At 37.6% G+C, this 13,743-nt stretch overlaps 1 protein-coding gene across 2 annotated transcripts in view; it reads right to left on the reverse strand.

Moving 5' to 3' along the window:
• Positions 1-13,743, reverse strand: part of PDE11A (phosphodiesterase 11A) — a 107,488-nt gene that overhangs the window by 37,812 nt on the left and 55,933 nt on the right. The window lies entirely within an intron of this gene.

Here is a 13,743-nt window from a genome sequence, read left to right on the forward strand (position 1 = left end):
TGACTTTTTTATCATTCAGTTACTCTTCAAAGACTTGGAGGATACTGGAGATGCACATTAATATTAAGTCTATGAACACACTCACTGGATAGAAATAAGACTCTCAATATAACCATTTTTTGGGGAAGAAACACGTTTGTACATCATACTCCTTAGCTCCTTACTGAAAAGCTTAAATAACAAGCTGAAAGAGAAGCACTTGGTTGTGAGTATACCTTCTTGTAATCGTTTATCAAATAATCTTTACAAACCTACTGTTGCATTTTCATTAACTTTGAAGCGAGAGCTAATAAAGATTTTTCAGAAGTTTTGGCCTCTTAAAGAAAAACAGATCTTTTCCTTGCTATTTTTTCTGGAAACCAACACTTTTATCAGCCTGATGCAATTCAAGGTAGAACACTTGAAGCAGTTGCTCAACTAAAATTGTTTTTCCATTTGTCAAACAGTGGAGAAATAAAAATATATACCAAATCTATTACAAATTGAACAACAGGATATTAACAAAGCAAGTCAAAAACAATTTCTTCCCATGTCAGTCTGAAACTTTTAAATATTTATGAGGTTTTACATTCCTAAATTTAACAGGAGTGCCATAATCCAAAATAATAGCCAGGAGATAACATTTGTATAAAAGAACCATTTGCTTTACAACAGCAATAAAGGAAACAACAGAATTATGAGTGCAAAGCCTAATTTGAATAATGTTTAAAAAATGATATGTTGTGAGGCTGCAGCAGTATTCTGGCTGCACCTGGCATTGACTATCCTCAGCTTCTTAGGCTAGAAATGCAAAAGTCCAGGGTTTAGAGGAGAGCATTCATTAAAACTTCCTATTTTAAAATTCCAGAGATATTAAAAAATATTAATAATGCAGAATACTAAAACATATCCCTCCCTGAAATTTTGTAGTGCAGCAGGAAAAAATTCCGTGTATTTCTTAAAATAAACAGAAATAACAACACTCTCTTTCAGGAAAACAGAGAGGATGAAAGTACTATGACAGCAAAAGGAAGGGGCAGGCAATTAAAATTCAAGTTACAGTGAAATTATTTTTTAAAGCACCCCAGTGATTTAGAGTCCCTTAAAAGGCTATGGATTTTTGAACCTTTTGAAATTCAATTTTCCCTTTCTTAAAACAATTAAGAATGTTTTACTCTGGAATCTTTTTACCCTGTGAATCAAGTGATTTCAATGCTCTTTGTATCCTTGAGGAAAATTCTCATGACTCTTCTGTGAGCTTATGGTAAGTTAAATCCAGATGTGCCTCCTTTGGTCACATTTCCATATGTCCAGTACTAACCCAAAAATTTCTCTTGAAGGGAATCAGGAACACAAGTTCCACTGAACACATGGAAGGCAACTGGTCTTGCCTAATAAAGTATAAACTCAGCAGTTGCCAGACTAGGAAAATATCATCAGTTGTAGGTAGCTTGAAAAAAAAGAATGTCATGCCTCCAAACAAGAGCATAAGGATACGATCTGTGGTTACTCCATAGTCAGGCATGCATGGAATAGGGTGGAATGAATACAGGAAGGAGGAAAAGCACCTTTATACTCAAGTCAGATTGGAGACAAGATTCTTCTTTCCTCATTGCTCTTTGCTACCACATAAACTCTGTCACAGCCTGCTCATTACCTATGAACAGGTGAGAGACAAGGGACTGGTCGAGCCTTAGTTTCCATCGTTCATCACAAAAGGCCATATGTCATTAATGACCCTCTTAACTGCAAAACACGTGGAACATCCAAGTGGCATTCACCACACAGTCACAATTCTGGCCACTATAAAAGACAGCCCATAGGAACAGAAAAATAACATTTTGGTTCAGTATTAATAAGCCTTTGGGCTCCTGTAGATGAATAAAGCCTAAGAAGGAAAATGCTTACTAAATGATTTTGCATTAACTCATCTAATAACATATTCTTCACAATCTTCTGTATCCATAATTGATAATGTGATGAAATCAGATGTAAAGAAACTGATGAGTTCTTCCCAAAGCATTCTTCCTCTGTTAAATGTGCACTACCATGGTAGCAGTCCAGCTAAACACAGAAAATACTGACATCCTACTTTGCCATGTCATCTTAAAATTTCTCTACTTCAGTTTTAGTACCTGTGTGGATAAGACATCAGTGCATATTATGCAAGGAAATTATTTTGAAACATACTGATAAGTATATTAGTATGGCTTTGTTTAAGAAAAAGGTAAATTCTGCCATTTGATATACTCAGCTTCCTTCCTGTGTAGTACCAGAACTATTCTGTAACAGTAACTTCCACTTACTGAATGTAGTCCACTTTTTGCATAGCCTTATTTACAGTGGCACGTGGAATGATCAGCAAGGCTTCCTCATCAAAAAAAATGCTGCCTGACTGATGGAAAGAAGTAACAAGGAATTTGATTATATTTAGCACATATAAAGATTTCTCATGAAATATATATTCCAATGTAGCAAAATAATGGCAAAATAATATGGTGTACATCTTAAATCCCGGGGGCACTGTTAGAGTCCAGAGTCCACATACTATTCGAATAGCAGGTCAGGATCTGACCTCATGTACACTCTGGAGTAAAGCTGGAGCTCCAGACAACATGACACACACACACAAGAAATAAAATTGCCATTTCAAGTATCTCTTCATCTCAAATATCTCTCAGAAGATTAGGATCTGAAAAACCTGAAAGGATGATCATCAAAAACTGAAGAGAAAGTATCAAAGTGAAGAATATTTAAATGTGATGCCTTCATTATCTCTCACATAATCTTCTATGATTCCATGAAGCCATTTTGAAGACATCATTTTCTGATGGCAAAGATTTTTATTTGTGAAAGGTTCTTTTCATATATAAAGGCCTCTAAAATACTTGTTTATATTTATAGCTGCAGGCAAACATCTTTTAAAATATATCTTTATAGTCAGTTATTAACAGCAGTGGACAGATTTTGTACTTCTTCATAGCCATGGAAGACCAAAGCCTGTTATATTCCAGTATGACACATTTACTCTCTCTAAAAGAGAAAGAATCAAATGTTGCAGCTCCAGCATGTTTAATGCCCAGAGCAAACTGGCTTTTAAAGGCTTCCATCTGTTACTGGAGACTGTGGATAGCAACTCTTTGCCCTTCACAATGCTGAGTTAGAACCTCTTTTCAAACGACGAACTGAAGCAGAGGCAGGACAGTGGCATTAAAAGGGAATTTTACAAAATTTACAGTAAAGGGGGGTGGGTATGGAAATAACTAACGTGTATTTTCCTCTTGATTTTGATTCTAATACTTTTTAAAATATGATTATCACAGGAACATTGCTCTGCCTTCAATAGTGAAATCACCCAGAAACACAGCCTTGTTTAGTTTGGAGAGAGCTTTTGAGACCAACCAGTCCTATGCCCCTGCCCCAAGGAAACCTCATGCTGCCATATAAACACACTTTGCAGCTGTCAGCTCTACCAGACTCCTTGGATGTTCCAGTCTCTGTGAATGTCTTATATCTGAACAGTTGTTGGATGAGGAGCATGGTGGAACAGGATTTGTGTATTTTATACCGCCTCAGATTAACCCTACAGATAAACAGAGGGTTGCAGTTGTGAGATCAAAAGCCCAAACTCTGCCCCAAGTCTCACAGTAGGTGTCTGAGCCCTTTCCTGGAAAAGGTAATTCCTTGATTTAGTCAAAGTTTTACATCTGTAAACCAAGAATGATGCAGTACATGCATCTGACTTCAAAATCTGCAGCTGAAGCACATATATGTATGTAGTGCAACTGCTCCACCTTCGAATGGCAAATTAACAGCTTAACAAGTATTTTAGACATGAAATGTAGAACAAAGAAAGATGTGTTGGGACTTGTTTCAAAAAGTTGTGTTTGACCGTTTACCAAATACAGCTACTGCTTGGTATGATGCTGCTATTTCTTTTAATTAAAAGAGAAACTTCACAGCATTAAGAAAGCTATTTAGTCTGCTTCTATCAGAACAAGAAAAGTAGCCATTAAGCAATATATCACTATCAAATATAGCATTTAGGATTTTTTTTATTATCATGCAGTGTGGACTTAGGACAAAAGTGTAGTATTTACTTTCTGCTTTGGGGATAAAACTGTAGGTGCCTGAGGAAAGGATTTGTCTTCCAATTTTCATTTTAAAAGGGCAAGGGAAGGTATGTCATTACAGTGTTACACATGCTATTTCCAAAGCTAGCCCCAGAATTATAGCTAAAAAGCAGAAAGCATTTTGAATATTTCTAATCAGTCAATCAATCCTATCTGAATATACCGCTTTCTGAAACAGGGACCCATCAAAAAGAAATAATACATTTCAGAGATAGAAATTACTTATAAAATTTTGTTACAAACTATACTAGACACAAAAACCATTATATTATGTTACTAAAAATCAATCCTTGATGCTAGAGTTGTTTCCTAGTACACAGAAACAAAATATATGGCAGTCTATAAAAGGAACAAGAAATTTTGATTTTAAAAGAACAGAGGCATAAAATAAAAAAAATTAATGGTCTAGGCATCTATTATTCTTAAGGCCAAAGTCCATAACCACAGCAGCCTAGGACTGGAGTTTTACAGGGCATGCACATTGGACACAATGATCTCCCAAGGCGCACTGGGGAGTGTTCACGTCCTTTTGGCTGATGGTGATTAGGAAAGAACCAGTGTGTCACATACTGCAGGCTAGCAACTGTCGAGTTTTTATGACCATCAGCGCAGATGAGAAGTTTGTACAAAAGGGTCTATTCAGTCTCTGTTTCAGAATTTCAAACAAACACAAGCAGCAAACCTAGGGCAACTATTTCTCTATACTACAAAAGTGTCAGGCTGCCATTTCCCACAAAGCTTTACTTGGTTTTGGTGGCAAAAAGTCAGCTTTGTTACTCCCATGAAGAGCAGAATGGGTAATGTGGACTGGCCCTCCCCTTCACCCCTGTAAATTTGGGAGGGTGAGGGAAGTGGGATACAACATAGCCTTTTGCTACCCAGAAAGTGGAGGAAAAGTTCTAGCTCCTTCCTTGAAGACTCAGAAGAGGAAAAACAAGATAAAGGGTGGAAGGAGCAGGGATAGGTTTCTTCTCACGGTGGACATGACGTGAAGGCATGGGGGGGAACTCACACGTTTGGTGAAAAGAGCCCAAGCTGTGCCCTGCAACTCTCAGCTGGGCACACAGTGGAAGAGAGCATGTGAAAAAAGTGAAGGGATTGCCAAGATCAGACACTGAAAAAAACCCCAAAGCCAGAACCTCAGAAATCCCGCCAGAGCCCCAACGTGCACTGGTATCACACTATTTTTGTGATCCCAGCACACTGCAGCAGCTCTCAGTGCACCAAAGCCAACATGCAGGTCCACCAGTCCCGCGTCACACCGGGGCCATGGTGGTGCTGCAAGGGCATAATGGCACTGGATGGCATTTCCTGGGAGCCACTGAAATTTTCTTTCCATGCAGCTGTGACAAATCAGGCTGGCAGTGCAGTGACTGGTGGGGGAAGTTATGCAAATGTGTGAGTGGGTTACTGCTCCACTGGGGAGAAGGTCCTATTTCAGACCTGCTAGAGTGACAGGTATAGCAGAATAGTGTCAGGTGGACAATAAACAATATTGACAACACCTTCAACCTTACCACGTACCTTTACAGGAATCCTACAGAGAACATTTCCACGATTCTCCTTAAAGTTTGTTTTTGTCTTTTTCTCCTTACTTTCTGTCAAGTTCTGATTGCAGGTTTAAAAGAAATCCAGCCATCCTATCCTGAACCCATAAAACATTCCCTAGGAGTACTCAGGACTGCTCAAAAGAGCTTTCTCCCCAAACCAGAGGTTCATCTCACTACAGCTTCACAAGCCAAGGCTTATCCCATGTGAGGCTTCTGCAGGGCAGGCTGAACTGAGCCCAGCTCCTCTCCCCAGAGCAGAATGTGCATCCTCCACTGCCCCCTTCATCCACAAAGCCCCCCAGCAGAGAAAGCCTACTGACAATACTGACATAAACACTTGTTTCTTGACATTCATTTTTTGAATACATGTATATATTATGCTGCTTACAGCTCTTCTTTACCAATCCTCACAGCAACAGGTTTTCTTCGGGGAAGGTAGAGGTAGCACAAGGCGGTACTGTAATCAGCTTAACAGAGTTTATGAAGGCCATACATAGAAATGGATTTTTTTGTTATTTTTGGGGTGGGATTTTTGTGTGCCCCGAGCTTGTTGCAGGCACAGAACACACACGGCTGTGTGGCAGCAGAGAAAGCAGGGGTAGGCGACTTAGGCAGGCTGTTGTACACACAAGTAGATTATGATGGGGGTGTGTGTGCTATAGTCTATTTCTCATACATGGAAAGTGTTTGCAGTTTAAATTTGAAAGACTAAACCCACGGAACTACTGACACCATTTCTCTTAGAGGCTGTTATTTACTCTGCCAGGGGTTTTGCCCGGACGAAACCAATAGTAGACACCACCCGGAGCAGCCAATGAAACAGTGCAATAAATAACCTAAACAAGATTGCAATTACAAATATTTTTGTACATAATATAGTCTAGATAATGTTTTGTGTGAATGACCTAGGCCTATTATCTCCCAAACTGATCTAGAAAACAAGTGTGCATCCAGGGAATTCTTTTTCAAATAATCCCAAAGCCTAAGTTAATACTGCATAGAAACATGGTCACTTACACGCTCATTGTGGGAACAGCCCTTTCAGCACAGCCTCATTCTCACCAGCTGATGGAGGAATGAAAAAACAAAAAATGCAGGATATAACATGGCTGAACCTGTGAGGATATTTCTCTCCAGCCTCTCAGTGACACGTGCAAGAAAGACATGCTGCCTTGTGCTGGGAACATATTCTACCACATGCACACACACAAACATTATGATGCTGTGAAACTGCACTTGCATTACATTTTTTTCAGGATTTTACGGCTGAACAGAAATGCTGCTTGGCGACCAGCCTTAAAGTGGAGCAAGGATGGCACCCAGTGGCCAAACAGATTCATCTCAGAAAAACGTCTCCCATTCATCACTTTGGAGAGTTTTACTTATAAAAAGGTTCTACCTCTAATATCAACTCGTTGGAAATGTCAAAAGCTTTTAGAGGACACTGCCTTCTTCCTTTGGGGAACATTTAAGTTTCTCGCTGTAAAATATTAAAAAAAAAAAGCCTGGTGAAATATTGCCAGTAATAATTTAAAATCAACACAAGCATGCATTTATGACAAACAACTGCTTGCAGCTGGAACACTGCATAAAGGTAGAAATAAACAAAGAAAAATATTTTTTCCATTTGTACGGTATATGCTAAGAAAAAAAAATAATTCCTGTTTTTAAATTCAGTAAAATTAAGTTTTTAATTTTAAAATTAACATTGATAATAGTAATTATTTAATTTAAAAATTACTATTGATAATATTAATGCCAACTAGAATGTTTCTATCTAAATAAATTTCAGTGCCTGCTGGGGCTACAGAAGAAATCAAGGACAGATAAATAAGGAATAATTTAAAATGTGAAGTATTATGCCATTTTTATAGATTTCTTTGAAAGTTTCTTTCTTCCATGAGATAAAATAAACACTACAATGGTCTTTCTGGAGCAGTTGGGAATGCAGGTCTCAGAAGAGTGAGCTGTCACATACAGGACCAGCTCAAGGGATGTCTTAGCAGCTGTGTGGGGAATAATTTGCTCCTCATTGGTGGCAAAAGAACCATGATAAAGTCACACCGAAGAACTCCTAAATTACCATCTTTCACTGAAGTACCTCAGATTTTTAATTTATGCTGGCCCACTTCCAGTGCATGAGTCTTCACTAGATATATTTTTCTTCCTGTTTGAAAATCTTTCCAAATAGTATTTCCTAAGTCTGTCACTGACTGAAGTACACGACAACTGTTAATATTTTTTCCCTTTTTAATCATCCATCAGATACTCCTGTGGCTTGCATGGCAGTTTAAATGTATTCCATGCCTTATTATTTTTGCATGGTTGCTGGCTAAGTAGTGTAGCAATGCTGAATTCTGTTTATTCCTTGATGTTTTCCATCTGACAAGGGATTCCTATGGAGCATGATGACCGATCAGATTGAAGGACAGACAACAGGTCTGTTGGGTAATAAATCATCTTCAGTTAGGAGCAATGTTGTGTTCCAACAATTGGTTTTTATAACTTGTTTTTCTAAGCATTCTCAAGACCTGGATCAATTGGGGTTTTACGTATGGAAACAGATGCAAGAAACACAAGATTTCCCATGGGAATAACAAAAATCCAGTATCTGAGAGCAGCATAGTAGTAGCATGCTTTTTTTAGCACGGACAACTTAATAATCCTAAGTGTTTTATTACTTCTCTGCTGAAAATGTCTGTTGTTTAAGTATCACTGTATTACTGTGCATAATTACTAAGAAACTGAAAAACAGGCACTATTAAAGGCAGTAAGTCAGTAATATTTTTCAACTACTTGGAATTTTTTTATTTTAGTACTGTAAATATTAGTGTATAGCAGAAATAATTAGGGTGATCTAGATCAATTGAAATCTATTTCAGCTTTAGAGAAGAAGGCTTTTTAAAGCAACTACTGCAAAGACTGTTTGGATCATGCACATATATTAATTTTCCGTTATTTTAATTGACTAAAGTTTATTACTTTTTAAGGTATTTAATGACGAGATTTAAGCTTTGGTCTAACCATGAAGTAGGTGATCTTGGAAATAGTCATTTATTATTTAATATTTCTAGTTACTGTGTGTCTTTACTCTAGAATTAGAATATAAATGTTGATTTTTCACTTCTTTTTTAAATCATAGCCCTTAAGATCCCTTCTTTTTAACCTATAGTGTAAATATATCCAAAGATTATTCTGCGTAGCATAAACATGCTCGAATATTTTGCTTTTGCATATTAAAAAAATTCCACAGAATTTCTTTATTGACTTCTGCAATGCCTTTGCCCTGAAGCAATCCAGACCAGAATCTATTCCTTGCTGAAAGAAGCTTATCCCTTTTAAAATTTCATTTAAAGACTTGTGCTAAACTCATAAATTAACAGAAAAAGTTGTCTGGGCATGGGTATATGATTAAATCGTGGGCTTTATCTAGCTTCCAGGCCCCAGGCTTCTTTCTTAACTTGGCCTTAACTCCCCTAAATCATATACAGTTTTTCTTCAAGAGAAAGATTTATTTTAAAACAGGATTTACTTATCTCCTACACTAGAAAATAAAACAGTTTTGTGCAGGCTTATCATATAAATGCAATACAGTTGCATCACACAAATTTGCTGCAGTCCTAAAGTGGAATTGTTGCAACCTTTCACAGGTGTTTTAATATTCCTGTGCCCTCTTTGCAAATTGGAAACCAAACCATGAAGCAGGGCCCTGTCCTGCTCAGATGATTAGACAGCACAGGGACAAGGAACTTGCCCAGTTAAACTGCAAATATTCAGAGGGCAGATCTGTCCTCACAACCACTGCAGCCTCCCTTGAACGCCTGCAGAGCCAGCAGGCAGGGCTGGCTGCACCCAAGAGGGCGGCTCAGTGCTTGAGCCTCACCAGGCTAAAGCACTCCTTGTGAACCTTCCCTCCACAACATCCTGGAAAGTTCATATTCCATTTGCCCTGGAGAGAAGGTAGTATTTTACTCTGGGAGCTCTGTGTTTTCACCTGAAATAATAAATATGGCCATTTTAGAAATTTTACAAGAGGAATCCCCTCAGTGACCTTTTGCAGCAGTTTAATCTCGATTACCTATGAAGCCAATCAACTCAAATGCTGAAATTGTAATAAAGCTGAATGTTTAAGTTTCTCAAACCAAATTTAGAATTCCCACTAGCTTTTTCAATTACTATTCCTTGAATTAGGGCAGGCACTGTAGTATGGTACCAGTCCAGCAGGACATCTCCAGAAGTAACTCCTGAAAGGTGCCTCTTACGTCTCTGACATGCAGAATTCATCCGACTATCTTTATTTCTGATAAAACACCTCATGAAAGAAAATAGGCAAACCCCCTCAGGGAATATTATTTGAACTGAAAAAAACATACCTCCCTGGTGTACTCCTTTCTGCTTTGGTGAGCTGCACGTTGGAGTTCCCTGACCCAGAGAACACCAGTCTCAAATTGCCTTTTCCTTCTGCCAATTCCTCATTTTAACTCTTTTAACTCTACCTACACTGATAGGTCAGGTAGTTTAACTACAAGTTTGCTGAAGAGAGATTTTTAATCAGATTCAAATCTCCACCCTAATTTCATCTGGATGTCTTTAAATCCAGACATTTTATGAGAAAAAACCATCAACAATCTTTCTCTACTTCACTTTTCCATGCCATTCCCTGTTCACTGAAATTGGAAAAAAAATTGAACTACACAGCACTTGTCTGAAGTCACAGCCTCACATTTCAGAAACTAGTATAAACATGCAGTATTTTATTTTATCATTGTTTATAATTTTCAGTGTATGCAATGTGTTCTTGACTTCTTGTTTCCATGACAACTGGAGACATGGGCACATGTCAAAGCATACAAAATAATGTAATACAAACAAGACCTTGGTTTGATGAACTATGAAACTCTTAACACGGTGCTTTATTTCTTGTCTTATGTGGGCAGTGGATGTGGAAAAGCAGAGAAATAAACTGTGTTTTACATCTTGTGATCATGTACCTTTCTCAATAGGGAAAAAGGGAACACAATTCAATATTAACACTTAAGCCCTGGTTACCCACAAATTTTTTCCTTAGTTTCTTTTGCTATGGTTGCTATTCTCAGTGGAACCTGAGCAGCTGGAATAGATAGAACTAGGGAAAAGCTCAGTGCCAGCCCACACCCTGCAGTGAGAGCCAAAGGGAAGTGAGTGTGAGCAGCCTTGGAGGCCAATCTGGAAAACCCTGCAGTGTGTGAAGAGCTTCGTGTTTCCCCCCACACACGCTGGGCCCATGGCTTACAATGCTGACGCTGCAGTGGGACAGCATGTCCTGGGTTTTGGGAAACACAAGCTCCCCCAAACTGATGGACACTGCAGTGCCACAGAAAAGCAGCAATGCATAACCCCCCGTATTCTACGGCAACGTTTCACACATGGTCCAAAACAAAGGCCAGATTGCCTCTCTGAAGTTTAATTACTGAGGAAGACTATGAAGTAATTATTATAAACTACTAAAAACTATTTAATTACAAGCTTATTAGAGTAAAGTAGTTCTAAATTGAAAGATGACATCACAGCAGAGAATAACAAAGCCAAGGAATGCTTTCCATATTGTTTCAAATATTGAAGATAAAACCAGTACAAAAATGTCATTTGTTCTCATTGTGCTGCCCATCATTATACATTTAAGGGTGCATAAGGCATGAATAGCAAATGATAAATCATACATAACTCACTCCAAATATCAAATTCACATAGATCCATCATCTTTCATGGATTCAACCATTTACATTGTCATACACAGTAGCAGTCTTAAATGTTGTTTCTTTTTTTTTTTTTTGGTTCAACTCTTTTCATCATTCTGTAGTTAAAGGAGTGTTTTTAAGAAAGACACAAAAGCCCCCCTGTGTAGAGGTAGATCTTAAATAGCCACACCTCAGGCTGCAAAACTGAGAAATGCAGAAATTGTTATTCATGCTACATTTTGAATTGAAGATTCTGTAAAGCAGGTGATACATTATTTTTCATTGTGTATCTCTCCTGTGTGCTGTTTGACCTAAAAAAGGGAATCTCTCCCAAGGCTATAAATAATGCATCACAGTCATTAAATATTGATCTGGCTTATGCCATTGACAGCTGCGCAATTAGGCTTGCTTCTTAAAAATAGCTTCTTGTACATTTCCCATAATAGGACAGCGTTTACTTATTCTCTTTGGAAACTATATTGGTGAAATTTAAAGGTGATGTGTGTTTGTGGAGCTGCTTGCTAAGTCACAGGATTTGTTCATTACTGTCTCATAAATCAGCAACTCTTGCTATAAATGTCCTGTCCTGAACACAATTCTGCGTTCTCTACTTGTGTATCTATATTTGTCTAACACATAACTATATTTAGGCTTGCAGGACCTGAATTTCAGTAAGAACAAACCTGGCACAGATTTGCTATAGGATGCTATAGGATAGCTTCAATCTCAGATTAATCAGATCTCAAGTGCCTTATCTATTCCAATGACACAGATGTTTACAGCACTAGTACACAACAGAAATTACAGAATAGTCTTTTAAGTATAAAATACAAGGGAGAACTAAGCTGCCACAGCTTTTAAAATCATAGCTATTTCTAATTTCTTGAAAATAAAATTAATATTAATATTGATATGGATATGATGCAATGGTGCATTGCTTTAGCTTATCCTGCCAAAATTCAGTTTGAATTTAGCACAGTTATGTAGATGAAAGAGAGGAGAAGTATTGTGATAAATCAGGCTGAAGACTTCGGACGTTCTTAGAAAAATTTGCACTCAAGGTGATGTTCTTTTTGTTTTACTTGCAAATGCCCATGAAAAGTAAACTATGGTTTTTCTTCCTGTACCTGGAAAAATGGTATCAGAAATCTACCTATCACAGTAATGTGGCACATATCGGAAAACCTAAAAAAATATTATGCAGTTTGTGTGAATTTAACAGTATATTTAATTTAAATATTTTTGAAGCCATCATAATCTAAACCTGAAAATTAAAAAAAAAAATCTAAAAATATTTAGTATCGAATTGTATGACATGGTCCATCTTCATACACTCATGTTTTATTGTTCCATACCGCAAACTTCCCTCTGTATTTTTCCAGCCCCACCAGCAATAGTGCTTTGCATTTTTCCCCAGATAAACATCTGGAAAAAGGTTTAATATCTTAAGCGTTTCTTATTAAGGTGGGGTTTTCTTCATTAATTCTTAGATGGGATTACAAGAAACAGAAATAAATGTTATCTATTTTACAGAACCTGGTCACAGTGATTATGCTTAATTATTAAAAAGATGGGTTTATTTGTGAATTTATGTGTTTGTGAATTCATCCAATAATAGTAAAAAATTACTGATGAAATTTCAAGTAAAAAAATCAACTTTAGCTCCTCTTGCTGGGCTTTCTATAATGCAATAAAATAATTAATTGGTAAAAGCCAGTGGAAAAAGAAACTTTAGGTACACTTGCAATTTTTCACTTTTTATCATAATATTATTGAGATCCTGAACAAATAAAAATTAATGGAAAAACATTTTATAAAAACTATAAAAAATGAGATTACAAAGAGGGAAAAAAAAACCTTGTACTACAAGAGTATGTAATTATTTCCAAGATCCTGGGGTCCAGTTACAGTATGTTTGGGATAATATGTTGAGAAGTTGTCAACTCAAATGTATTGTCACTCCAAAGTCATGAATTACTTCTGGCTGTTGTGTCAGTCAGGAGCCAATAGTGATCTCCTGGCATCACTCTCATTTAGATGTTTCTGTCGTGTGAGTGTCTCTGCTCTGACTGAACCAGGACATGGGTCAATCGTAACAGACATTTGCTCTGACATCTGCCACTAAATCACCACTGAGAGAGGGGACACATTTAGCCCCAAACACCCCCAGAGGGAGGGATGGTTTATTAGCCAGTCAAGTCTAGAAGATGATCCTAATATAACAAAGGGTTGATACAAAATATAACGATATAACAAACAGGGAAAAGAGCAATGATTTCAGGGTAGGATGCCTTGGGAGACCTCAGCAGGGAGGCCAGCTGTAAGCAGGGAGATGGGAGCAATTTCATCCCACGGTTGGATGGC

The sequence above is a fragment of the Anomalospiza imberbis genome, chromosome 7 (assembly GCF_031753505.1).
Source record: "Anomalospiza imberbis isolate Cuckoo-Finch-1a 21T00152 chromosome 7, ASM3175350v1, whole genome shotgun sequence".
NCBI lineage: Eukaryota > Metazoa > Chordata > Aves > Passeriformes > Viduidae > Anomalospiza > Anomalospiza imberbis.